Source organism: Triturus cristatus, chromosome 8 (assembly GCF_964204655.1).
Source record: "Triturus cristatus chromosome 8, aTriCri1.1, whole genome shotgun sequence".
Taxonomy (NCBI): Eukaryota; Metazoa; Chordata; class Amphibia; order Caudata; family Salamandridae; genus Triturus; species Triturus cristatus.
This window is the reverse complement of record NC_140591.1, coordinates 55,166,555-55,190,844: the sequence shown is the minus strand read 5'-3', so window position 1 is coordinate 55,190,844 and position 24,290 is coordinate 55,166,555. Positions and strand designations below refer to the sequence as shown.

Here is a 24,290-nt window from a genome sequence, read left to right as displayed (position 1 = left end):
AAAGCCAAAATGGCCAGCTGGATGAAATAGCTGAGTTGGGAGAGTGTTAGATTGAAAATCTAAAAGTCCCTTGTTCAATACTGGGTTTCGGAAAAGTCTGAGAGGTTTCTTGCTTCTCACAAAATATTTCTTGGTATCAGCTCAAGTTTTTCTTTCTTTATTTATCAAAATATTTGATCAACTGATCGACAACAGGATCAATTCAACATAGAATTGTCTTTCTGTCCTCCTTCTAAATTTGCTTCCACCTCTCTTGCATTCAGCTTCGACTACAAATGTTTCCTATTTCATGCTTTTTTGTAAAGTAAACTCTTGTCTGCATCAGCTTCCACTTCTCCTTGAACACAGATTTCAGTATTCAGATGACATAGCTTACCTACTCAGGCCAAATACCTCTGTGTAATATGGTGCTAGTCCATTCAGAGTAAAAAAAAAGCTACCTAACCTGGATCCGAAAAATGCTATTTACCTATTGCACCTGTTAACTGATGAATGATACAGGACATCTTAAAACATAGCTCTAGCATGAGGATGAGCATCTATTTTCTTGTGAAGTTTAAAAGAAAGGATGAAGACCCAAACTACCAGCAGGCCGAAATAGCTCAGTTGGGAGAGCGTTAGACTGAAGATCTAAAGGTCCCTGGTTCAATCCCGGGTTTCGGCACAATTTCAACTTCTGCTTTTCATGTCACAAAAGCTGTTTGTGTTGTTGATCAGATTGATAAAAGGTTTTGATAAAGAAGAGCGTTGATTTAACTCCAATCAATTCAACATATTATTTACTTTCTGTCTTCCTTTCAAACTTGCTTCCACCTCTCTTGTATTCAACTATGCCTCATTTATTTGCAACTTCTTGCTTTATTTTAAAGTAAAGCTTTGCCTGCATCAGCCTCCAATTCCCCTTATACAAAACTGTCAGTAGTCAGATGACATAGCTTGTACACCCTGGCCATATAGGTCTGTGTTTCAGAGTATAAGTCAATTCAGAGTTTAGAAAAAAAAATTCTACCTACATTGTCCCCTAAAAAGGATATTCACTCATCAGACCAAGTTACCTGCTGAATGATACTGGACACTTTAACACATAACTATAAACGAAAATAGAATGACCAGGTTCTGTATGTATCGTCTACAATTATTAATAATACATCAGGAGGCCACAGGGACTTGTTGGCTGAAATATCTCAGTTGGGAGATCGTTAGACTGAAGAGCTTAAGGTACCTGATTCAATCCTGACTTTCAGCACAGTGCGAGGGGATCCTACATTGTTGCAAAATATTTCTTGAAATCAGCTCTAGTTTTTTTTTCTTTATTTCTCAAAATATTTTATCAACTGATCAACAACATGATAACTTCAACAAAAAGTTGTCTTTCTGTCCTCCTTCTAAACTTGCTTCCACCTCTCTTGCCATCAGCTTTGATGACGAATTTATCCCATTTTATACTTTTTTCAAAGTAAACTCTTGTCTGCATCAGCTTTCACTTCTCCTTGAACAAAGTTGTCAGTATTGAGATGACATAGCTTACCTACTCAGGCGACATACGTCTGTGTAATACAGTGCTGGTCCACTTAGAGTTTTAAAAGAAAAACGACCTAACATTTATCCCAAAAACGCTACTCACCCATTTCACCAGTTAGCTGCTGAACAATGCAGGACACATTAAAACACAGCTCTAACCTCAGATTGAAAATCCAGGTTCTGCATCTCTGTTCTGGGATTGTTCAAAAAAAGAGGCTGAATACTATAGCTGCTGGCAGGCCGAAATAGCTCAGTTGGGAGAGCGTTAGACTAAAGATCTAAAGGTCCCTGGTTCGATCCCGGGTTTCGGCACGTTTTGAACTTCTGCTTTGCATGCCACAAAGACTATTTTGAGTCAACTCATATTGACTTTGTTTATAATGATCAAAACATTTTATCAAGATAATCGACAATACAATTAATTCAACATATTATTTACTTTCTGTCTTTCTTTCAAACTTGCTTCCACCTCTCTTGTATTCAACTTTGCCTCCTTTATTTCCCAATTCTTCCTTTAATTGAAAGTAAAGCTTTGCCTGCATCAGCCTCCAGTTCCCCTTATACAAAACTGTTAGTAGTCAGATGACCTAGCTTGCCGACCCTCGCCATATAGGTCTGTGTTTCTGAGTATAAGTCCATTCATAGTTTACAAACATCATCTAACTAACTTGGCTCCTAAAAAGGAAATTCACCCATCAGACCAATTTAGCTACTGAATAATACTGGACAATTTAACACATAACTGCACATGCAGATAGAGTGACCAGGTTCTGCATTTTTCTTTAACAATTATAAAAAATACAACAGAAAGCCAAAATTGCCAGCTGGATGAAATAGCTCAGTTGGGAGAGCAGTAGACTGAAGATCTAAAGGTCCCTGGTTCAATCCCGGGTTTAGGCACATTTTGAACTTCTGCTTTGCATGCCACAAATGCTATTTGGAGTCAACTCATATTGACGTTGTTTATAATGATCAAAACCTTTTATCAAGCTGATCGAAAAGACAACCATTTCAACATATTTTTTACATTCTGTCTTTCTGTCAAACTTGCTTCCACCTCTCTTGTATTCAACTTTACCTGCTTTATTTGCCAATTCTTCCTTTAATTGAAAGTAAAGCTTTGCCTGCATCAGCCTCGAGTTCCCCTTATACAAAACTGTTAGTAGTCAGATGACCTAGTTTGCCTACCCTCGCCATATAGGTCTGTGTGTCTGAGTATAAGTCCATTCATAGTTTACAAACATCTTCTAACTAACTTGGCTCCTAAAAAGGAAATTCACCCATCAGACCAATTTAGCTGCTGAATAACATTGGACAATTTAACACATAACTGCACATGCAGATAGAATGACCAGGGTCTGCATTTATCTTTAACAATTATCAAAAATACAACAGAAAGCCAAAATGGCCAGCTGGATGAAATAGCTCAGTTGGGAGAGTGTTAGATTGAAAATCTAAAAGTCCCTTGTTCAATGCTGGGTTTCGGAAAAGTCTGAGAGGTTTCTTGCTTCTCACAAAATATTTCTTGGTATCAGCTCAAGTTTTTCTTTCTTTATTTATCAAAATATTTGATCAACTGATCGACAACATGATCAATTCAACATAGAATTGTCTTTCTGTCCTCCTTCTAAATTTGCTTCCACCTCTCTTGCATTCAGCTTCGACTACAAATGTTTCCTATTTCATGCTTTTTTGTAAAGTAAACTCTTGTCTGCATCAGCTTCCACTTCTCCTTGAACACAGATTTCAGTATTCAGATGACATAGCTTACCTACTCAGGCCAAATACCTCTGTGTAATATGGTGCTAGTCCATTCAGAGTAAAAAAAAAAGCTACCTAACCTGGATCCGAAAAATGCTATTTACCTATTGCACCCGTTAACTGATGAATGATACAGGACATCTTAAAACATAGCTCTAGCATGAGGTTGAGCATCTATTTTCTTGGGAAGTTTAAAAGAAAGGATGAAGACCCAAACTACCAGCAGGCCGAAATAGCTCAGTTGGGAGAGTGTTAGACTGAAGATCTAAAGGTCCCTGGTTCAATCCCGGGTTTCGGCACAATTTCAACTTCTGCTTTTCATGTCACAAAAGCTGTTTGTGTTGTTGATCAGATTGATAAAAGGTTTTGATAAAGAAGAGCGTTGATTTAACTCCAATCAATTCAACATATTATTTACTTTCTGTCTTCCTTTCAAACTTGCTTCCACCTCTCTTGTATTCAACTATGCCTCATTTATTTGCAACTTCTTGCTTTATTTTAAAGTAAAGCTTTGCCTGCATCAGCCTCCAATTCCCCTTATACAAAACTGTCAGTAGTCAGATGACATAGCTTGTACACCCTGGCCATATAGGTCTGTGTTTCAGAGTATAAGTCAATTCAGAGTTTAGAAAAAAAAATTCTACCTACATTGTCCCCTAAAAAGGATATTCACTCATCAGACCAAGTTACCTGCTGAATGATACTGGACACTTTAACACATAACTATAAACGAAAATAGAATGACCAGGTTCTGTATGTATCATCTACAATTATTAATAATACATCAGGAGGCCACAGGGACTTGTTGGCTGAAATATCTCAGTTGGGAGATCGTTAGACTGAAGAGCTTAAGGTACCTGATTCAATCCTGACTTTCAGCACAGTGCGAGGGGATCCTACATTCTTGCAAAATATTTCTTGAAATCAGCTCTAGTTTTTTTTTCTTTATTTCTCAAAATATTTTATCAACTGATCAACAACATGATAACTTCAACAAAAAGTTGTCTTTCTGTCCTCCTTCTAAACTTGCTTCCACCTCTCTTGCCATCAGCTTTGATGACGAATTTATCCCATTTTATACTTTTTTCAAAGTAAACTCTTGTCTGCATCAGCTTTCACTTCTCCTTGAAGAAAGTTGTCAGTATTGAGATGACATAGCTTACCTACTCAGGCGACATACGTCTGTGTAATACAGTGCTGGTCCACTTAGAGTTTTAAAAGAAAAACGACCTAACATTTATCCCAAAAACGCTACTCACCCATTTCACCAGTTAGCTGCTGAACAATGCAGGACACATTAAAACACAGCTCTAACCTCAGATTGAAAATCCAGGTTCTGCATCTCTGTTCTGGGATTGTTCAAAAAAAGAGGCTGAATACTATAGCTGCTGGCAGGCCGAAATAGCTCAGTTGGGAGAGCGTTAGACTAAAGATCTAAAGGTCCCTGGTTCGATCCCGGGTTTCGGCACGTTTTGAACTTCTGCTTTGCATGCCACAAAGACTATTTTGAGTCAACTCATATTGACTTTGTTTATAATGATCAAAACATTTTATCAAGATAATCGACAATACAATTAATTCAACATATTATTTACTTTCTGTCTTTCTTTCAAACTTGCTTCCACCTCTCTTGTATTCAACTTTGCCTCCTTTATTTCCCAATTCTTCCTTTAATTGAAAGTAAAGCTTTGCCTGCATCAGCCTCCAGTTCCCCTTATACAAAACTGTTAGTAGTCAGATGACCTAGCTTGCCGACCCTCGCCATATAGGTCTGTGTTTCTGAGTATAAGTCCATTCATAGTTTACAAACATCATCTAACTAACTTGGCTCCTAAAAAGGAAATTCACCCATCAGACCAATTTAGCTACTGAATAATACTGGACAATTTAACACATAACTGCACATGCAGATAGAGTGACCAGGTTCTGCATTTTTCTTTAACAATTATAAAAAATACAACAGAAAGCCAAAATTGCCAGCTGGATGAAATAGCTCAGTTGGGAGAGCAGTAGACTGAAGATCTAAAGGTCCCTGGTTCAATCCCGGGTTTAGGCACATTTTGAACTTCTGCTTTGCATGCCACAAATGCTATTTGGAGTCAACTCATATTGACGTTGTTTATAATGATCAAAACCTTTTATCAAGCTGATCGATAAGACAACCATTTCAACATATTTTTTACATTCTGTCTTTCTGTCAAACTTGCTTCCACCTCTCTTGTATTCAACTTTACCTGCTTTATTTGCCAATTCTTCCTTTAATTGAAAGTAAAGCTTTGCCTACATCAGCCTCGAGTTCCCCTTATACAAAACTGTTAGTAGTCAGATGACCTAGTTTGCCTACCCTCGCCATATAGGTCTGTGTGTCTGAGTATAAGTCCATTCATAGTTTACAAACATCTTCTAACTAACTTGGCTCCTAAAAAGGAAATTCACCCATCAGACCAATTTAGCTGCTGAATAATATTGGACAATTTAACACATAACTGCACATGCAGATAGAATGACCAGGGTCTGCATTTATCTTTAACAATTATCAAAAATACAACAGAAAGCCAAAATGGCCAGCTGGATGAAATAGCTGAGTTGGGAGAGTGTTAGATTGAAAATCTAAAAGTCCCTTGTTCAATGCTGGGTTTCGGAAAAGTCTGAGAGGTTTCTTGCTTCTCACAAAATATTTCTTGGTATCAGCTCAAGTTTTTCTTTCTTTATTTATCAAAATATTTGATCAACTGATCGACAACAGGATCAATTCAACATAGAATTGTCTTTCTGTCCTCCTTCTAAATTTGCTTCCACCTCTCTTGCATTCAGCTTCGACTACAAATGTTTCCTATTTCATGCTTTTTTGTAAAGTAAACTCTTGTCTGCATCAGCTTCCACTTCTCCTTGAACACAGATTTCAGTATTCAGATGACATAGCTTACCTACTCAGGCTAAATACCTCAGTGTAATATGGTGCTAGTCCATTCAGAGTAAAAAAAAAAGCTACCTAACTAGGATCCGAAAAATGCTATTTACCTATTGCACCCGTTAACTGATAAATGATACAGGACATCTTAAAACATAGCTCTAGCATGAGGTTGAGCATCTATTTTCTTGGGAAGTTTAAAAGAAAGGATGAAGACCCAAAGTACCAGCAGGCCGAAATAGCTCAGTTGGGAGAGCGTTAGACTGAAGATCTAAAGGTCCCTGGTTCAATCCCGGGTTTCGGCGCAATTTCAACTTCTGCTTTTCATGTCACAAAAGCTGTTTGGAGTTAAATCAACGCTCTTCTTTATCAAAACCTTTTATCAATCTGATCAACAACACAATCAATTCAACATATTATTTACTTTCTGTCTTCTTTTCAAACTTGCTTCCACCTCTCTTGTATTCAACTATGCCTCATTTATTTGAAACTTCTTGCTTTATTTTAAAGTAAAGCTTTGCCTGCATCAGCCTCCAATTCCCCTTATACAAAACTGTCAGTAGTCAGATGACATAGCTTGTACACCCTGGCCATATAGGTCTGTGTTTCAGAGTATAAGTCAATTCAGAGTTTAGAAAAAAAAATTCTACCTACATTGTCCCCTAAAAAGGATATTCACTCATCAGACCAAGTTACCTGCTGAATGATACTGGACACTTTAACACATAACTATAAACGAAAATAGAATGACCAGGTTCTGTATGTATCGTCTACAATTATTAATAATACATCAGGAGGCCACAGGGACTTGTTGGCTGAAATATCTCAGTTGGGAGATCGTTAGACTGAAGAGCTTAAGGTACCTGATTCAATCCTGACTTTCAGCACAGTGCGAGGGGATCCTACATTGTTGCAAAATATTTCTTGAAATCAGCTCTAGTTTTTTTTTCTTTATTTCTCAAAATATTTTATCAACTGATCAACAACATGATAACTTCAACAAAAAGTTGTCTTTCTGTCCTCCTTCTAAACTTGCTTCCACCTCTCTTGCCATCAGCTTTGATGACGAATTTATCCCATTTTATACTTTTTTCAAAGTAAACTCTTGTCTGCATCAGCTTTCACTTCTCCTTGAACAAAGTTGTCAGTATTGAGATGACATAGCTTACCTACTCAGGCGACATACGTCTGTGTAATACAGTGCTGGTCCACTTAGAGTTTTAAAAGAAAAACGACCTAACATTTATCCCAAAAACGCTACTCACCCATTTCACCAGTTAGCTGCTGAACAATGCAGGACACATTAAAACACAGCTCTAACCTCAGATTGAAAATCCAGGTTCTGCATCTCTGTTCTGGGATTGTTCAAAAAAAGAGGCTGAATACTATAGCTGCTGGCAGGCCGAAATAGCTCAGTTGGGAGAGCGTTAGACTAAAGATCTAAAGGTCCCTGGTTCGATCCCGGGTTTCGGCACGTTTTGAACTTCTGCTTTGCATGCCACAAAGACTATTTTGAGTCAACTCATATTGACTTTGTTTATAATGATCAAAACATTTTATCAAGATAATCGACAATACAATTAATTCAACATATTATTTACTTTCTGTCTTTCTTTCAAACTTGCTTCCACCTCTCTTGTATTCAACTTTGCCTCCTTTATTTCCCAAATCTTCCTTTAATTGAAAGTAAAGCTTTGCCTGCATCAGCCTCCAGTTCCCCTTATACAAAACTGTTAGTAGTCAGATGACCTAGCTTGCCGACCCTCGCCATATAGGTCTGTGTTTCTGAGTATAAGTCCATTCATAGTTTACAAACATCATCTAACTAACTTGGCTCCTAAAAAGGAAATTCACCCATCAGACCAATTTAGCTACTGAATAATACTGGACAATTTAACACATAACTGCACATGCAGATAGAGTCACCAGGTTCTGCATTTTTCTTTAACAATTATAAAAAATACAACAGAAAGCCAAAATTGCCAGCTGGATGAAATAGCTCAGTTGGGAGAGCACTAGACTGAAGATCTAAAGGTCCCTGGTTCAATCCCGGGTTTAGGCACATTTTGAACTTCTGCTTTGCATGCCACAAATGCTATTTGGAGTCAACTCATATTGACGTTGTTTATAATGATCAAAACCTTTTATCAAGCTGATCGATAAGACAACCATTTCAACATATTTTTTACATTCTGTCTTTCTGTCAAACTTGCTTCCACCTCTCTTGTATTCAACTTTACCTGCTTTATTTGCCAATTCTTCCTTTAATTGAAAGTAAAGCTTTGCCTACATCAGCCTCGAGTTCCCCTTATACAAAACTGTTAGTAGTCAGATGACCTAGTTTGCCTACCCTCGCCATATAGGTCTGTGTGTCTGAGTATAAGTCCATTCATAGTTTACAAACATCTTCTAACTAACTTGGCTCCTAAAAAGGAAATTCACCCATCAGACCAATTTAGCTGCTGAATAATATTGGACAATTTAACACATAACTGCACATGCAGATAGAATGACCAGGGTCTGCATTTATCTTTAACAATTATCAAAAATACAACAGAAAGCCAAAATGGCCAGCTGGATGAAATAGCTGAGTTGGGAGAGTGTTAGATTGAAAATCTAAAAGTCCCTTGTTCAATGCTGGGTTTCGGAAAAGTCTGAGAGGTTTCTTGCTTCTCACAAAATATTTCTTGGTATCAGCTCAAGTTTTTCTTTCTTTATTTATCAAAATATTTGATCAACTGATCGACAACAGGATCAATTCAACATAGAATTGTCTTTCTGTCCTCCTTCTAAATTTGCTTCCACCTCTCTTGCATTCAGCTTCGACTACAAATGTTTCCTATTTCATGCTTTTTTGTAAAGTAAACTCTTGTCTGCATCAGCTTCCACTTCTCCTTGAACACAGATTTCAGTATTCAGATGACATAGCTTACCTACTCAGGCCAAATACCTCTGTGTAATATGGTGCTAGTCCATTCAGAGTAAAAAAAAAAGCTACCTAACCTGGATCCGAAAAATGCTATTTACCTATTGCACCTGTTAACTGATGAATGATACAGGACATCTTAAAACATAGCTCTAGCATGAGGATGAGCATCTATTTTCTTGGGAAGTTTAAAAGAAAGGATGAAGACACAAACTACCAGCAGGCCGAAATAGCTCAGTTGGGAGAGCGTTAGACTGAAGATCTAAAGGTCCCTGGTTCAATCCCGGGTTTCGGCACAATTTCAACTTCTGCTTTTCATGTCACAAAAGCTGTTTGGAGTTAAATCAACGCTCTTCTTTATCAAAACCTTTTATCAATCTGATCAACAACACAATCAATTCAACATATTATTTACTTTCTGTCTTCCTTTCAAACTTGCTTCCACCTCTCTTGTATTCAACTATGCCTCATTTATTTGCAACTTCTTGCTTTATTTTAAAGTAAAGCTTTGCCTGCATCAGCCTCCAATTCCCCTTATACAAAACTGTCAGTAGTCAGATGACATAGCTTGTACACCCTGGCCATATAGGTCTGTGTTTCAGAGTATAAGTCAATTCAGAGTTTAGAAAAAAAAATTCTACCTACATTGTCCCCTAAAAAGGATATTCACTCATCAGACCAAGTTACCTGCTGAATGATACTGGACACTTTAACACATAACTATAAACGAAAATAGAATGACCAGGTTCTGTATGTATCGTCTACAATTATTAATAATACATCAGGAGGCCACAGGGACTTGTTGGCTGAAATATCTCAGTTGGGAGATCGTTAGACTGAAGAGCTTAAGGTACCTGATTCAATCCTGACTTTCAGCACAGTGCGAGGGGATCCTACATTGTTGCAAAATATTTCTTGAAATCAGCTCTAGTTTTTTTTTCTTTATTTCTCAAAATATTTTATCAACTGATCAACAACATGATAACTTCAACAAAAAGTTGTCTTTCTGTCCTCCTTCTAAACTTGCTTCCACCTCTCTTGCCATCAGCTTTGATGACGAAGTTATCCCATTTTATACTTTTTTCAAAGTAAACTCTTGTCTGCATCAGCTTTCACTTCTCCTTGAACAAAGTTGTCAGTATTGAGATGACATAGCTTACCTACTCAGGCGACATACGTCTGTGTAATACAGTGCTGGTCCACTTAGAGTTTTAAAAGAAAAACGACCTAACATTTATCCCAAAAACGCTACTCACCCATTTCACCAGTTAGCTGCTGAACAATGCAGGACACATTAAAACACAGCTCTAACCTCAGATTGAAAATCCAGGTTCATCATCTCTGTTCTGGGATTGTTCAAAAAAAGAGGCTGAATACTATAGCTGCTGGCAGGCCGAAATAGCTCAGTTGGGAGAGCGTTAGACTAAAGATCTAAAGGTCCCTGGTTCGATCCCGGGTTTCGGCGCGTTTTGAACTTCTGCTTTGCATGCCACAAAGACTATTTTGAGTCAACTCATATTGACTTTGTTTATAATGATCAAAACATTTTATCAAGATAATCGACAATACAATTAATTCAACATATTATTTACTTTCTGTCTTTCTTTCAAACTTGCTTCCACCTCTCTTGTATTCAACTTTGCCTCCTTTATTTCCCAATTCTTCCTTTAATTGAAAGTAAAGCTTTGCCTGCATCAGCCTCCAGTTCCCCTTATACAAAACTGTTAGTAGTCAGATGACCTAGCTTGCCGACCCTCGCCATATAGGTCTGTGTTTCTGAGTATAAGTCCATTCATAGTTTACAAACATCATCTAACTAACTTGGCTCCTAAAAAGGAAATTCACCCATCAGACCAATTTAGCTACTGAATAATACTGGACAATTTAACACATAACTGCACATGCAGATAGAGTGACCAGGTTCTGCATTTTTCTTTAACAATTATAAAAAATACAACAGAAAGCCAAAATTGCCAGCTGGATGAAATAGCTCAGTTGGGAGAGCAGTAGACTGAAGATCTAAAGGTCCCTGGTTCAATCCCGGGTTTAGGCACATTTTGAACTTCTGCTTTGCATGCCACAAATGCTATTTGGAGTCAACTCATATTGACGTTGTTTATAATGATCAAAACCTTTTATCAAGCTGATCGATAAGACAACCATTTCAACATATTTTTTACATTCTGTCTTTCTGTCAAACTTGCTTCCACCTCTCTTGTATTCAACTTTACCTGCTTTATTTGCCAATTCTTCCTTTAATTGAAAGTAAAGCTTTGCCTACATCAGCCTCGAGTTCCCCTTATACAAAACTGTTAGTAGTCAGATGACCTAGTTTGCCTACCCTCGCCATATAGGTCTGTGTGTCTGAGTATAAGTCCATTCATAGTTTACAAACATCTTCTAACTAACTTGGCTCCTAAAAAGGAAATTCACCCATCAGACCAATTTAGCTGCTGAATAATATTGGACAATTTAACACATAACTGCACATGCAGATAGAATGACCAGGGTCTGCATTTATCTTTAACAATTATCAAAAATACAACAGAAAGCCAAAATGGCCAGCTGGATGAAATAGCTGAGTTGGGAGAGTGTTAGATTGAAAATCTAAAAGTCCCTTGTTCAATGCTGGGTTTCGGAAAAGTCTGAGAGGTTTCTTGCTTCTCACAAAATATTTCTTGGTATCAGCTCAAGTTTTTCTTTCTTTATTTATCAAAATATTTGATCAACTGATCGACAACAGGATCAATTCAACATAGAATTGTCTTTCTGTCCTCCTTCTAAATTTGCTTCCACCTCTCTTGCATTCAGCTTCGACTACAAATGTTTCCTATTTCATGCTTTTTTGTAAAGTAAACTCTTGTCTGCATCAGCTTCCACTTCTCCTTGAACACAGATTTCAGTATTCAGATGACATAGCTTACCTACTCAGGCTAAATACCTCAGTGTAATATGGTGCTAGTCCATTCAGAGTAAAAAAAAAAGCTACCTAACTAGGATCCGAAAAATGCTATTTACCTATTGCACCCGTTAACTGATAAATGATACAGGACATCTTAAAACATAGCTCTAGCATGAGGATGAGCATCTATTTTCTTGGGAAGTTTAAAAGAAAGGATGAAGACCCAAATTACCAGCAGGCCGAAATAGCTCAGTTGGGAGAGCGTTAGACTGAAGATCTAAAGGTCCCTGGTTCAATCCCGGGTTTCGGCACAATTTCAACTTCTGCTTTTCATGTCACAAAAGCGGTTTGGAGTTAAATCAACGCTCTTCTTTATCAAAACCTTTTATCAATCTGATCAACAACACAATCAATTCAACATATTATTTACTTTCTGTCTTCTTTTCAAACTTGCTTCCACCTCTCTTGTATTCAACTATGCCTCATTTATTTGAAACTTCTTGCTTTATTTTAAAGTAAAGCTTTGCCTGCATCAGCCTCCAATTCCCCTTATACAAAACTGTCAGTAGTCAGATGACATAGCTTGTACACCCTGGCCATATAGGTCTGTGTTTCAGAGTATAAGTCAATTCAGAGTTTAGAAAAAAAAATTCTACCTACATTGTCCCCTAAAAAGGATATTCACTCATCAGACCAAGTTACCTGCTGAATGATACTGGACACTTTAACACATAACTATAAACGAAAATAGAATGACCAGGTTCTGTATGTATCGTCTACAATTATTAATAATACATCAGGAGGCCACAGGGACTTGTTGGCTGAAATATCTCAGTTGGGAGATCGTTAGACTGAAGAGCTTAAGGTACCTGATTCAATCCTGACTTTCAGCACAGTGCGAGGGGATCCTACATTGTTGCAAAATATTTCTTGAAATCAGCTCTAGTTTTTTTTTCTTTATTTCTCAAAATATTTTATCAACTGATCAACAACATGATAACTTCAACAAAAAGTTGTCTTTCTGTCCTCCTTCTAAACTTGCTTCCACCTCTCTTGCCATCAGCTTTGATGACGAATTTATCCCATTTTATACTTTTTTCAAAGTAAACTCTTGTCTGCATCAGCTTTCACTTCTCCTTGAACAAAGTTGTCAGTATTGAGATGACATAGCTTACCTACTCAGGCGACATACGTCTGTGTAATACAGTGCTGGTCCACTTAGAGTTTTAAAAGAAAAACGACCTAACATTTATCCCAAAAACGCTACTCACCCATTTCACCAGTTAGCTGCTGAACAATGTAGGACACATTAAAACACAGCTCTAACCTCAGATTGAAAATCCAGGTTCTGCATCTCTGTTCTGGGATTGTTCAAAAAAAGAGGCTGAATACTATAGCTGCTGGCAGGCCGAAATAGCTCAGTTGGGAGAGCGTTAGACTAAAGATCTAAAGGTCCCTGGTTCGATCCCGGGTTTCGGCACGTTTTGAACTTCTGCTTTGCATGCCACAAAGACTATTTTGAGTCAACTCATATTGACTTTGTTTATAATGATCAAAACATTTTATCAAGATAATCGACAATACAATTAATTCAACATATTATTTACTTTCTGTCTTTCTTTCAAACTTGCTTCCACCTCTCTTGTATTCAACTTTGCCTCCTTTATTTCCCAATTCTTCCTTTAATTGAAAGTAAAGCTTTGCCTGCATCAGCCTCCAGTTCCCCTTATACAAAACTGTTAGTAGTCAGATGACCTAGCTTGCCGACCCTCGCCATATAGGTCTGTGTTCCTGAGTATAAGTCCATTCATAGTTTACAAACATCATCTAACTAACTTGGCTCCTAAAAAGGAAATTCACCCATCAGACCAATTTAGCTACTGAATAATACTGGACAATTTAACACATAACTGCACATGCAGATAGAGTGACCAGGTTCTGCATTTTTCTTTAACAATTATAAAAAATACAACAGAAAGCCAAAATTGCCAGCTGGATGAAATAGCTCAGTTGGGAGAGCAGTAGACTGAAGATCTAAAGGTCCCTGGTTCAATCCCGGGTTTAGGCACATTTTGAACTTCTGCTTTGCATGCCACAAATGCTATTTGGAGTCAACTCATATTGACGTTGTTTATAATGATCAAAACCTTTTATCAAGCTGATCGATAAGACAACCATTTCAACATATTTTTTACATTCTGTCTTTCTGTCAAACTTGCTTCCACCTCTCTTGTATTCAACTTTACCTGCTTTATTTGCCAATTCTTCCTTTAATTGAAAGTAAAGCTTTGCCTGCATCAGCCTCGAGTTCCCCTTATACAAAACTGTTAGTAGTCAGATGACCTAGTTTGCCTACCCTCGCCATATAGGTCTGTGTGTCTGAGTATAAGTCCATTCATAGTTTACAAACATCTTCTAACTAACTTGGCTCCTAAAAAGGAAATTCACCCATCAGACCAATTTAGCTGCTGAATAATATTGGACAATTTAACACATAACTGCACATGCAGATAGAATGACCAGGGTCTGCATTTATCTTTAACAATTATCAAAAATACAACAGAAAGCCAAAATGGCCAGCTGGATGAAATAGCTGAGTTGGGAGAGTGTTAGATTGAAAATCTAAAAGTCCCTTGTTCAATGCTGGGTTTCGGAAAAGTCTGAGAGGTTTCTTGCTTCTCACAAAATATTTCTTGGTATCAGCTCAAGTTTTTCTTTCTTTATTTATCAAAATATTTGATCAACTGATCGACAACAGGATCAATTCAACATAGAATTGTCTTTCTGTCCTCCTTCTAAATTTGCTTCCACCTCTCTTGCATTCAGCTTCGACTACAAATGTTTCCTATTTCATGCTTTTTTGTAAAGTAAACTCTTGTCTGCATCAGCATCCACTTCTCCTTGAACACAGATTTCAGTATTCAGATGACATAGCTTACCTACTCAGGCCAAATACCTCTGTGTAATATGGTGCTAGTCCATTCAGAGTAAAAAAAAAAAGCTACCTAACCTGGATCCGAAAAATGCTATTTACCTATTGCACCTGTTAACTGATGAATGATACAGGACATCTTAAAACATAGCTCTAGCATGAGGATGAGCATCTATTTTCTTGGGAAGTTTAAAAGAAAGGATGAAGACCCAAACTACCAGCAGGCCGAAATAGCTCAGTTGGGAGAGCGTTAGACTGAAGATCTAAAGGTCCCTGGTTCAATCCCGGGTTTCGGCACAATTTCAACTTCTGCTTTTCATGTCACAAAAGCTGTTTGGAGTTAAATCAACGCTCTTCTTTATCAAAACCTTTTATCAATCTGATCAACAACACAATCAATTCAACATATTATTTACTTTCTGTCTTCCTTTCAAACTTGCTTCCACCTCTCTTGTATTCAACTATGCCTCATTTATTTGAAACTTCTTGCTTTATTTTAAAGTAAAGCTTTGCCTGCATCAGCCTCCAATTCCCCTTATACAAAACTGTCAGTAGTCAGATGACATAGCTTGTACACCCTGGCCATATAGGTCTGTGTTTCAGAGTATAAGTCAATTCAGAGTTTAGAAAAAAAAATTCTACCTACATTGTGCCCTAAAAAGGATATTCACTCATCAGACCAAGTTACCTGCTGAATGATACTGGACACTTTAACACATAACTATAAACGAAAATAGAATGACCAGGTTCTGTATGTATCGTCTACAATTATTAATAATACATCAGGAGGCCACAGGGACTTGTTGGCTGAAATATCTCAGTTGGGAGATCGTTAGACTGAAGAGCTTAAGGTACCTGATTCAATCCTGACTTTCAGCACAGTGCGAGGGGATCCTACATTCTTGCAAAATATTTCTTGAAATCAGCTCTAGGTTTTTTTTTCTTTATTTCTCAAAATATTTTATCAACTGATCAACAACATGATAACTTCAACAAAAAGTTGTCTTTCTGTCCTCCTTCTAAACTTGCTTCCACCTCTCTTGCCATCAGCTTTGATGACGAATTTATCCCATTTTATACTTTTTTCAAAGCAAACTCTTGTCTGCATCAGCTTTCACTTCTCCTTGAACAAAGTTGTCAGTATTGAGATGACATAGCTTACCTACTCAGGCGACATACGTCTGTGTAATACAGTGCTGGTCCACTTAGAGTTTTAAAAGAAAAACGACCTAACATTTATCCCAAAAACGCTACTCACCCATTTCACCAGTTAGCTGCTGAACAATGCAGGACACATTAAAACACAGCTCTAACCTCAGATTGAAAATCCAGGTTCTGCATCTCTGTTCTGGGATTGTTCAAAAAAAGAGGCTGAATACTATAGCTGCTGGCAGGCCGAAATAGCTCAGTTGGGAGAGCGTTAGACTGAAGATCTAAAGGTCCCTGGTTCGATCCCGGGTTTCGGCACATTTTGAACTTCTGCTTTGCATGCCACAAAGACTATTTTGAGTCAACTCATATTGACTTTGTTTATAATGATCAAAACCTTTTATCAAGATAATCGACAATACAATTAATTCAACATATTATTTACTTTCTGTCTTTCTTTCAAACTTGCTTCCACCTCTCTTGTATTCAACTTTGCCTCCTTTATTTCCCAATTCTTCCTTTAATTGAAAGTAAAGCTTTGCCTGCATCAGCCTCCAGTTCCCCTTATACAAAACTGTTAGTAGTCAGATGACCTAGCTTGCCGACCCTCGCCATATAGGTCTGTGTTTCTTAGTATAAGTCCATTCATAGTTTACAAACATCATCTAACTAACTTTGCTCCTAAAAAGGAAATTCACCCATCAGACCAATTTAGCTACTGAATAATACTGGACAATTTAACACATAACTGCACATGCAGATAGAGTGACCAGGTTCTGCATTTATCTTTAACAATTATAAAAAGTACAACCGAAAGCAAAAAAATTGCCAGCTGGATGAAATAGCTCAGTTGGGAGAGCAGTAGACTGAAGATCTAAAGGTCCCTGGTTCAATCCCGGGTTTAGGAACATTTTGAACTTCTGCTTTGCATGCCACAAATGCTATTTGGAATCAACTCATATTGACGTTGTTTATAATGATCAAAACCTTTTATCAAGCTGATCGATAAGACAACCATTTCAACATATTTTTTACATTCTGTCTTTCTGTCAAACTTGCTTCCACCTCTCTTGTATTCAACTTTACCTGCTTTATTTGCCAATTCTTCCTTTAATTGAAAGTAAAGCTTTGCCTGCATCAGCCTCGAGTTCCCCTTATACAAAACTGTTAGTAGTCAGATGACCTAGTTTGCCTACCCTCGCCATATAGGTCTGTGTGTCTGAGTATAAGTCCATTCATAGTTTACAAACATCTTCTAACTAACTTGGCTCCTAAAAAGGAAATTCACCCATCAGACCAATTTAGCTGCTGAATAATATTGGACAATTTAACACATAACTGCACATGCAGATAGAATGACCAGGGTCTGCATTTATCTTTAACAATTATCAAAAATACAACAGAAAGCCAAAATGGCCAGCTGGATGAAATAGCTCAGTTGGGAGAGTGTTAGATTGAAAATCTAAAAGTCCCTTGTTCAATGCTGGGTTTCGGAAAAGTCTGAGAGGTTTCTTGCTTCTCACAAAATATTTCTTGGTATCAGCTCAAGTTTTTCTTTCTTTATTTATCAAAATATTTGATCAACTGATTGACAACCTGATCAATTCAACATAGAATTGTCTTTCTGTCCTCCTTCTAAATTTGCTTCCACCTCTCTTGCATTCAGCTTCGACTACAAATGTTTCCTATTTCATGCTTTTTTGTAAAGTAAACTCTTGTCTGCATCAGCTTCCACTTCTCCTTGAACACAGATTTCAGTATTCAGATGACATAGCTTACCTACTCAGGCCAAATACCTCTGTGTAATATGGTGCTAGTCCATTCAGAGTAAAAAAAAAGCTACCTAACCTGGATCCGAAAAATGCTATTTACCTATTGCACCCGTTAACTGATGAATGATACAGGACATCTTAAAACATAGCTCTAGCATGAGGATGAGCATCTATTTTCTTGGGAAGTTTAAAAGAAAGGATGAAGACCCAAACTACCAGCAGGCTGAAATAGCTCAGTTGGGAGAGCGTTAGCGTGAAGATCTAAAGGTCCCGGGTTTTGGCACAATTTCAACATCTGCTTTTCATGTCACAAAAGCTGTTTGGAGTTAAATCAACGCTCTTCTTTATCAAAACCTTTTATCAATCTGATCAACAACACAATCAATTCAACATATTATTTACTTTCTGTCTTCCTTTCAAACTTGCTTCCACCTCTCTTGTATTCAACTATGCCTCATTTATTTGCAACTTCTTGCTTTATTTTAAAGTAAAGCTTTGCCTGCATCAGCCTCCAATTCCCCTTATACAAAACTGTCAGTAGTCAGATGACATAGCTTGTACACCCTGGCCATATAGGTCTGTGTTTCAGAGTATAAGTCAATTCAGAGTTTAGAAAAAAAAATTCTACCTACATTGTCCCCTAAAAAGGATATTCACTCATCAGACCAATTTAGCTGCTGAATAATATTGGACAATTTAACACATAACTGCACATGCAGATAGAATGACCAGGGTCTGCATTTATCTTTAACAATTATCAAAAATACAACAGAAAGCCAAAATGGCCAACTGGATGAAATAGCTCAGTTGGGAGAGTGTTAGATTGAAAATCTAAAAGTCCCTTGTTCAATGCTGGGTTTCGGAAAAGTCTGAGAGGTTTCTTGCTTCTCACAAAATATTTCTTGGTATCAGCTCAAGTTTTTCTTTCTTTATTTATCAAATATTTGATCAACTGATCGACAACATGATCAATTCAACATAGAATTGTCTTTCTGTCCTCCTTCTAAATTTGCTTCCACCTCTCTTGCATTCAGCTTCGACTACAAATGTTTCCTATTTCATGCTTTTTTGTAAAGTAAACTCTTGTCTGCATCAGCTTCCACTTCTCCTTGAACACAGATTTCAGTATTCAGATGACATAGCTTACCTACTCAGGCCAAATACCTCTGTGTAATATGGTGCTAGTCCATTCAGAGTAAAAAACAAAAGCTACCTAACCTGGATCCGAAAAATGCTATTTACCTATTGCACCCGTGTTCTGCTTGGGTTTTCGGATCAGATAGAACCCGCTCATCAGAGCCTCACTAACCCAGCCAGAACGTTACCCCCTCCCTAGAGCCTATTTACAATAGGTAACCACATATATCTACCACCTAAGGACAGGGAATTCCTACTCATACATACCAAGACCTCTTACAATCGGCGGCCTCGCGATCCCATACGGATCCAGACCTCTCTACCCAGACGGCAGTCTCAGCACAAGTGGCGGCCTCGCGATCCCATACGAATCCAGACCTCTCTACCCAGACGGCAGTCTCAGCACAATCGGCGGCCTCGCGATCCCATACGAATCCAGACCTCTCTACCCAGACGGCAGTCTCAGCACAATCGGCGGCCTCGCGATCCCATACGAATCCAGACCTCTCTACCCAGACGGCAGTCTCAGCACAAGTGGCGGCCTCGCGATCCCATACGGATCCAGACCTCTCTGCCCATACGACAGTATCAGCACAATCGGCGGCCTCGCGATCCCATACGGATCCAGACCTCTCTACCCAGACGGCAGTCTCAGCACAAGTGGCGGCCTCGCGATCCCATACGAATCCAGACCTCTCTACCCAGACGGCAGTCTCAGCATAAGTGGCGGCCTCGCGATCCCATACGAATCCAGACCTCTCTGCCCATACGACAGTATCAGCACAATCGGCGGCCTCGCGATCCCATACGGATCCAGACCTCTCTACCCAGACGGCAGTCTCAGCACAAGTGGCGGCCTCGCGATCCCATACGGATCCAGACCTCTCTACCCATACGACAGTATCAGCACAATCGGCGGCCTCGCGATCCCATACGGATCCAGACCTCTCTACCCAGACGGCAGTCTCAGCACAAGTGGCGGCCTCGCGATCCCATACGAATCCAGACCTCTCTACCCAGACGGCAGTCTCAGCATAAGTGGCGGCCTCGCGATCCCATACGAATCCAGACCTCTCTGCCCATACGGCAGTCTCAGCACAAGTTCATCCTATGATCACCATAACATACAGAAAGGGAATCAGTCTCACTATTCATCAGATCACACAAGGACTGCCAGTTCGAGCATGGTCTGTTCTCCGGTTCGAGGGGCTCCTCTCTCCCTTATTCAGTTACCACTTACCTGATCAGGGTTAACATCTGTTCATGTAGCCGCAGCTGACTAGAAAAATAGGCTACCCTCTCATACAAGAACACGCAGCATCTGTTGGTTCACTACAAACTGGGTACTTTATTACTCATTACATACGCAATCACATAACATTACAATATAATACATAACCTGCAAAGAAAAGTCAAAGATTAAGTTGTACACTTTAATAAGAAAGGGTCGACATCACCTTAGTAGTGTGTAGCCTGCACTCAGTGGCCATCTAGGTTCCCTTCTCGTCTGTGCCTCGGCTCGCCTGGAAGTCCACCCTTCTCCGAGTCACTGGGACCTCTTCCTTCTCGGCTACTCTCTCCTCTCTAGCTATTCTGCTAGGAGAGTATCTGTCTCTCGGTTTTTCTCCGCCTTCAAGATGGCGTCTGTCTTCCCTGGAATAAGTAGTAGCTTTACTGCTAACGGCTAGATGCCGCCTACGGACTGAACATGTAACTGCCTCAGACTTTCACTAATATAGAGGTGCGTTTCCTCATGGAAAATTCCGGCCCGTAACCTGCCGCCCACCAAATTCTTGTACCTCCCCGTACCAAGGACACTTTCCCAGCCGGCCGGCCTGATGTAGTGTCTTCGGCATGAAGAAAAATACAATCCTTCGATAAGGGCCGGCCTGAACCGGTTCTCTCCAAGCGAATAACACCTCATAACTAAAACATTACATTTGACCTAGAAGCATCCCAAGCTGCCGGAGCAGAAAGAAAGATGGAGTCTCTCCCGTTTGAGGCCTACCAGGCCTGAATTCAGCAAGGCTCCATGAAATACCCTCACTGCAGGACAGGTTATCCCTAATACTAACGAATCTATCCCCTAGGCTATGTGTGCAAGCCCTGATCTATGGGGAAGAGCACAGGATCATATCGAAGTGCCTAGTAAATAGGCTCCATTCACTACTCTAACCCTTAGACTTAAATGGTAAGAGACTGAAGTCACATTCAATCACCTCTCAACACAAGAAGGCCGGGAAAATCGAGCAGAACAACCCGTTAACTGATGAATGATACAGGACATCTTAAAACATAGCTCTAGCATGAGGTTGAGCATCTATTTTCTTGGGAAGTTTAAAAGAAAGGATGAAGACCCAAACAACCAGCAGGCCGAAATAGCTCAGTTGGGAGAGCGTTAGACTGAAGATCTAAAGGTCCCTGGTTCAATCCCGGGTTTCGGCACAATTTCAACTTCTGCTTTTCATGTCACAAAAGCTGTTTGGAGTTAAATCAACGCTCTTCTTTATCAAAACCTTTTATCAATCTGATCAACAACACAATCAATTCAACATATTATTTACTTTCTGTCTTCCTTTCAAACTTGCTTCCACCTCTCTTGTATTCAACTATGCCTCATTTATTTGCAACTTCTTGCTTTATTTTAAAGTAAAGCTTTGCCTGCATCAGCCTCCAATTCCCCTTATACAAAACTGTCAGTAGTCAGATGACATAGCTTGTACACCCTGGCCATATAGGTCTGTGTTTCAGAGTATAAGTCAATTCAGAGTTTAGAAAAAAAAATTCGACCTACCTTGTCCCCTAAAAAGGATATTCACTCATCAGACCAAGTTACCTGCTGAATGATACTGGACACTTTAACACATAACTATAAACGAAAATAGAATGACCAGGTTCTGTATGTATCGTCTACAATTATTAATAATACATCAGGAGGCCACAGGGACTTGTTGGCTGAAATATCTCAGTTGGGAGATCGTTAGACTGAAGAGCTTAAGGTACCTGATTCAATCCTGACTTTCAGCACAGTGCGAGGGGATCCTACATTCTTGCAAAATATTTCTTGAAATGAGCTCTAGTTTTTTTTTCTTTATTTCTCAAAATATTTTATCAACTGATCAACAACATGATAACTTCAACAAAAAGTTGTCTTTCTGTCCTCCTTCTAAACTTGCTTCCACCTCTCTTGCCATCAACTTTGATGACGAATTTATCCCTTTTTATACTTTTTTCAAAGTAAACTCTTGTCTGCATCAGCTTTCACTTCTCCTTGAACAAAGTTGTCAGTATTGAGATGACATAGCTTACCTACTCAGGCGACATACGTCTGTGTAATACAGTGCTGGTCCACTCAGAGTTTTAAAAGAAAAACGACCTAACATTTATCCCAAAAACGCTACTCACCCATTTCACCAGTTAGCTGCTGAACAATGCAGGACACATTAAAACACAGCTCTAACCTCAGATTGAAAATCCAGGTTCTGCATCTCTGTTCTGGGATTGTTCAAAAAAAGAGGCTGAATACTATTGCTGCTGGCAGGCCGAAATAGCTCAGTTGGGAGAGTGTTAGACTGAAGATCTAAAGGTCCCTGGTTCGATCCCGGGTTTCGGCACATTTTGAACTTCTGCTTTGCATGCCACAAAGACTATTTTGAGCCAACTCATATTGACATTGTTTATAATGATCAAAACCTTTTATCAAGATAATCGACAATACAATTAATTCAACATATTATTTACTTTCTGTCTTTCTTTCAAACTTGCTTCCACCTCTCTTGTATTCAACTTTGCCTCCTTTATTTCCCAATTCTTCCTTTAATTGAAAGTAAAGCTTTGCCTGCATCAGCCTCCAGTTCCCCTTATACAAAACTGTTAGTAGTCAGATGACCTAGCTTGCCGACCCTCGCCATATAGATCTGTGTTTCTGAGTATAAGTCCATTCATAGTTTACAAACATCATCTAACTAACTTGGCTCCTAAAAAGGAAATTCACCCATCAGACCAATTTAGCTACTGAATAATACTGGACAATTTAACACATAACTGCACATGCAGATAGAGTGACCAGGTTCTGCATTTATCTTTAACAATTATAAAAAATACAACAGAAAGCCGAAATTGCCAGCTGGATGAAATAGCTCAGTTGGGAGAGCAGTAGACTGAAGATCTAAAGGTCCCTGGTTCAATCCCGGGTTTAGGCACATTTTGAACTTCTGCTTTGCATGCCACAAATGCTATTTGGAGTCAACTCATATTGACGTTGTTTATAATGATCAAAACCTTTTATCAAGCTGATCGATAAGACAACCATTTCAACATATTTTTTACATTCTGTCTTTCTGTCAAACTTGCTTCCACCTCTCTTGTATTCAACTTTACCTGCTTTATTTGCCAATTCTTCCTTTAATTGAAAGTAAAGCTTTGCCTGCATCAGCCTCGAGTTCCCCTTATACAAAACTGTTAGTAGTCAGATGACCTAGTTTGCCTACCCTCGCCATATAGGTCTGTGTGTCTGAGTATAAGTCCATTCATAGTTTACAAACATCTTCTAACTAACTTGGCTCCTAAAAAGGAAATTCACCCATCAGACCAATTTAGCTGCTGAATAATATTGGACAATTTAACACATAACTGCACATGCAGATAGAATGACCAGGGTCTGCATTTATCTTTAACAATTATCAAAAATACAACAGAAAGCCAAAATGGCCAGCTGGATGAAATAGCTCAGTTGGGAGAGTGTTAGATTGAAAATCTAAAAGTCCCTTGTTCAATGCTGGGTTTCGGAAAAGTCTGAGAGGTTTCTTGCTTCTCACAAAATATTTCTTGGTATCAGCTCAAGTTTTTCTTTCTTTATTTATCAAAATATTTGATCAACTGATCGACAACATGATCAATTCAACATAGAATTGTCTTTCTGTCCTCCTTCTAAATTTGCTTCCACCTCTCTTGCATTCAGCTTCGACTACAAATGTTTCCTATTTCATGCTTTTTTGTAAAGTAAACTCTTGTCTGCATCAGCTTCCACTTCTCCTTGAACACAGATTTCAGTATTCAGATGACATAGCTTACCTACTCAGGCCAAATACCTCTGTGTAATATGGTGCTAGTCCATTCAGAGTAAAAAAAAAAGCTACCTAACCTGGATCCGAAAAATGCTATTTACCTATTGCACCCGTTAACTGATGAATGATACAGGACATCTTAAAACATAGCTCTAGCATGAGGATGAGCATCTATTTTCTTGGGAAGTTTAAAAGAAAGGATGAAGACCCAAA

General features: G+C 38.7%; 14 non-coding genes across 14 annotated transcripts; all 14 read left to right on the top strand.

Annotated features, from left to right (window-relative positions):
- Positions 1–591: 591 nt before the first annotated feature.
- Positions 592–664, top strand: TRNAF-GAA (transfer RNA phenylalanine (anticodon GAA)). The gene has a single exon. It is a non-coding gene; the product is annotated as a tRNA-Phe (tRNA).
- Positions 665–1,760: 1,096 nt separating this feature from the next.
- On the top strand, positions 1,761–1,833 carry TRNAF-AAA (transfer RNA phenylalanine (anticodon AAA)). The gene has a single exon. It is a non-coding gene; the product is annotated as a tRNA-Phe (tRNA).
- Positions 1,834–3,508: 1,675 nt separating this feature from the next.
- TRNAF-GAA (transfer RNA phenylalanine (anticodon GAA)) lies at positions 3,509–3,581 on the top strand. The gene has a single exon. It is a non-coding gene; the product is annotated as a tRNA-Phe (tRNA).
- Positions 3,582–4,677: 1,096 nt separating this feature from the next.
- On the top strand, positions 4,678–4,750 carry TRNAF-AAA (transfer RNA phenylalanine (anticodon AAA)). Its single transcript has one exon. It is a non-coding gene; the product is annotated as a tRNA-Phe (tRNA).
- Positions 4,751–6,425: 1,675 nt separating this feature from the next.
- TRNAF-GAA (transfer RNA phenylalanine (anticodon GAA)) lies at positions 6,426–6,498 on the top strand. Its single transcript has one exon. It is a non-coding gene; the product is annotated as a tRNA-Phe (tRNA).
- Positions 6,499–7,594: 1,096 nt separating this feature from the next.
- TRNAF-AAA (transfer RNA phenylalanine (anticodon AAA)) lies at positions 7,595–7,667 on the top strand. The gene has a single exon. It is a non-coding gene; the product is annotated as a tRNA-Phe (tRNA).
- A 1,675-nt stretch (positions 7,668–9,342) lies between these two features.
- Positions 9,343–9,415, top strand: TRNAF-GAA (transfer RNA phenylalanine (anticodon GAA)). Its single transcript has one exon. It is a non-coding gene; the product is annotated as a tRNA-Phe (tRNA).
- A 1,096-nt stretch (positions 9,416–10,511) lies between these two features.
- Positions 10,512–10,584, top strand: TRNAF-AAA (transfer RNA phenylalanine (anticodon AAA)). Its single transcript has one exon. It is a non-coding gene; the product is annotated as a tRNA-Phe (tRNA).
- Positions 10,585–12,259: 1,675 nt separating this feature from the next.
- Positions 12,260–12,332, top strand: TRNAF-GAA (transfer RNA phenylalanine (anticodon GAA)). Its single transcript has one exon. It is a non-coding gene; the product is annotated as a tRNA-Phe (tRNA).
- A 1,096-nt stretch (positions 12,333–13,428) lies between these two features.
- On the top strand, positions 13,429–13,501 carry TRNAF-AAA (transfer RNA phenylalanine (anticodon AAA)). The gene has a single exon. It is a non-coding gene; the product is annotated as a tRNA-Phe (tRNA).
- Positions 13,502–15,177: 1,676 nt separating this feature from the next.
- Positions 15,178–15,250, top strand: TRNAF-GAA (transfer RNA phenylalanine (anticodon GAA)). The gene has a single exon. It is a non-coding gene; the product is annotated as a tRNA-Phe (tRNA).
- A 1,097-nt stretch (positions 15,251–16,347) lies between these two features.
- Positions 16,348–16,420, top strand: TRNAF-GAA (transfer RNA phenylalanine (anticodon GAA)). Its single transcript has one exon. It is a non-coding gene; the product is annotated as a tRNA-Phe (tRNA).
- A 4,963-nt stretch (positions 16,421–21,383) lies between these two features.
- Positions 21,384–21,456, top strand: TRNAF-GAA (transfer RNA phenylalanine (anticodon GAA)). Its single transcript has one exon. It is a non-coding gene; the product is annotated as a tRNA-Phe (tRNA).
- Positions 21,457–22,552: 1,096 nt separating this feature from the next.
- Positions 22,553–22,625, top strand: TRNAF-GAA (transfer RNA phenylalanine (anticodon GAA)). Its single transcript has one exon. It is a non-coding gene; the product is annotated as a tRNA-Phe (tRNA).
- Positions 22,626–24,290: the final 1,665 nt, after the last annotated feature.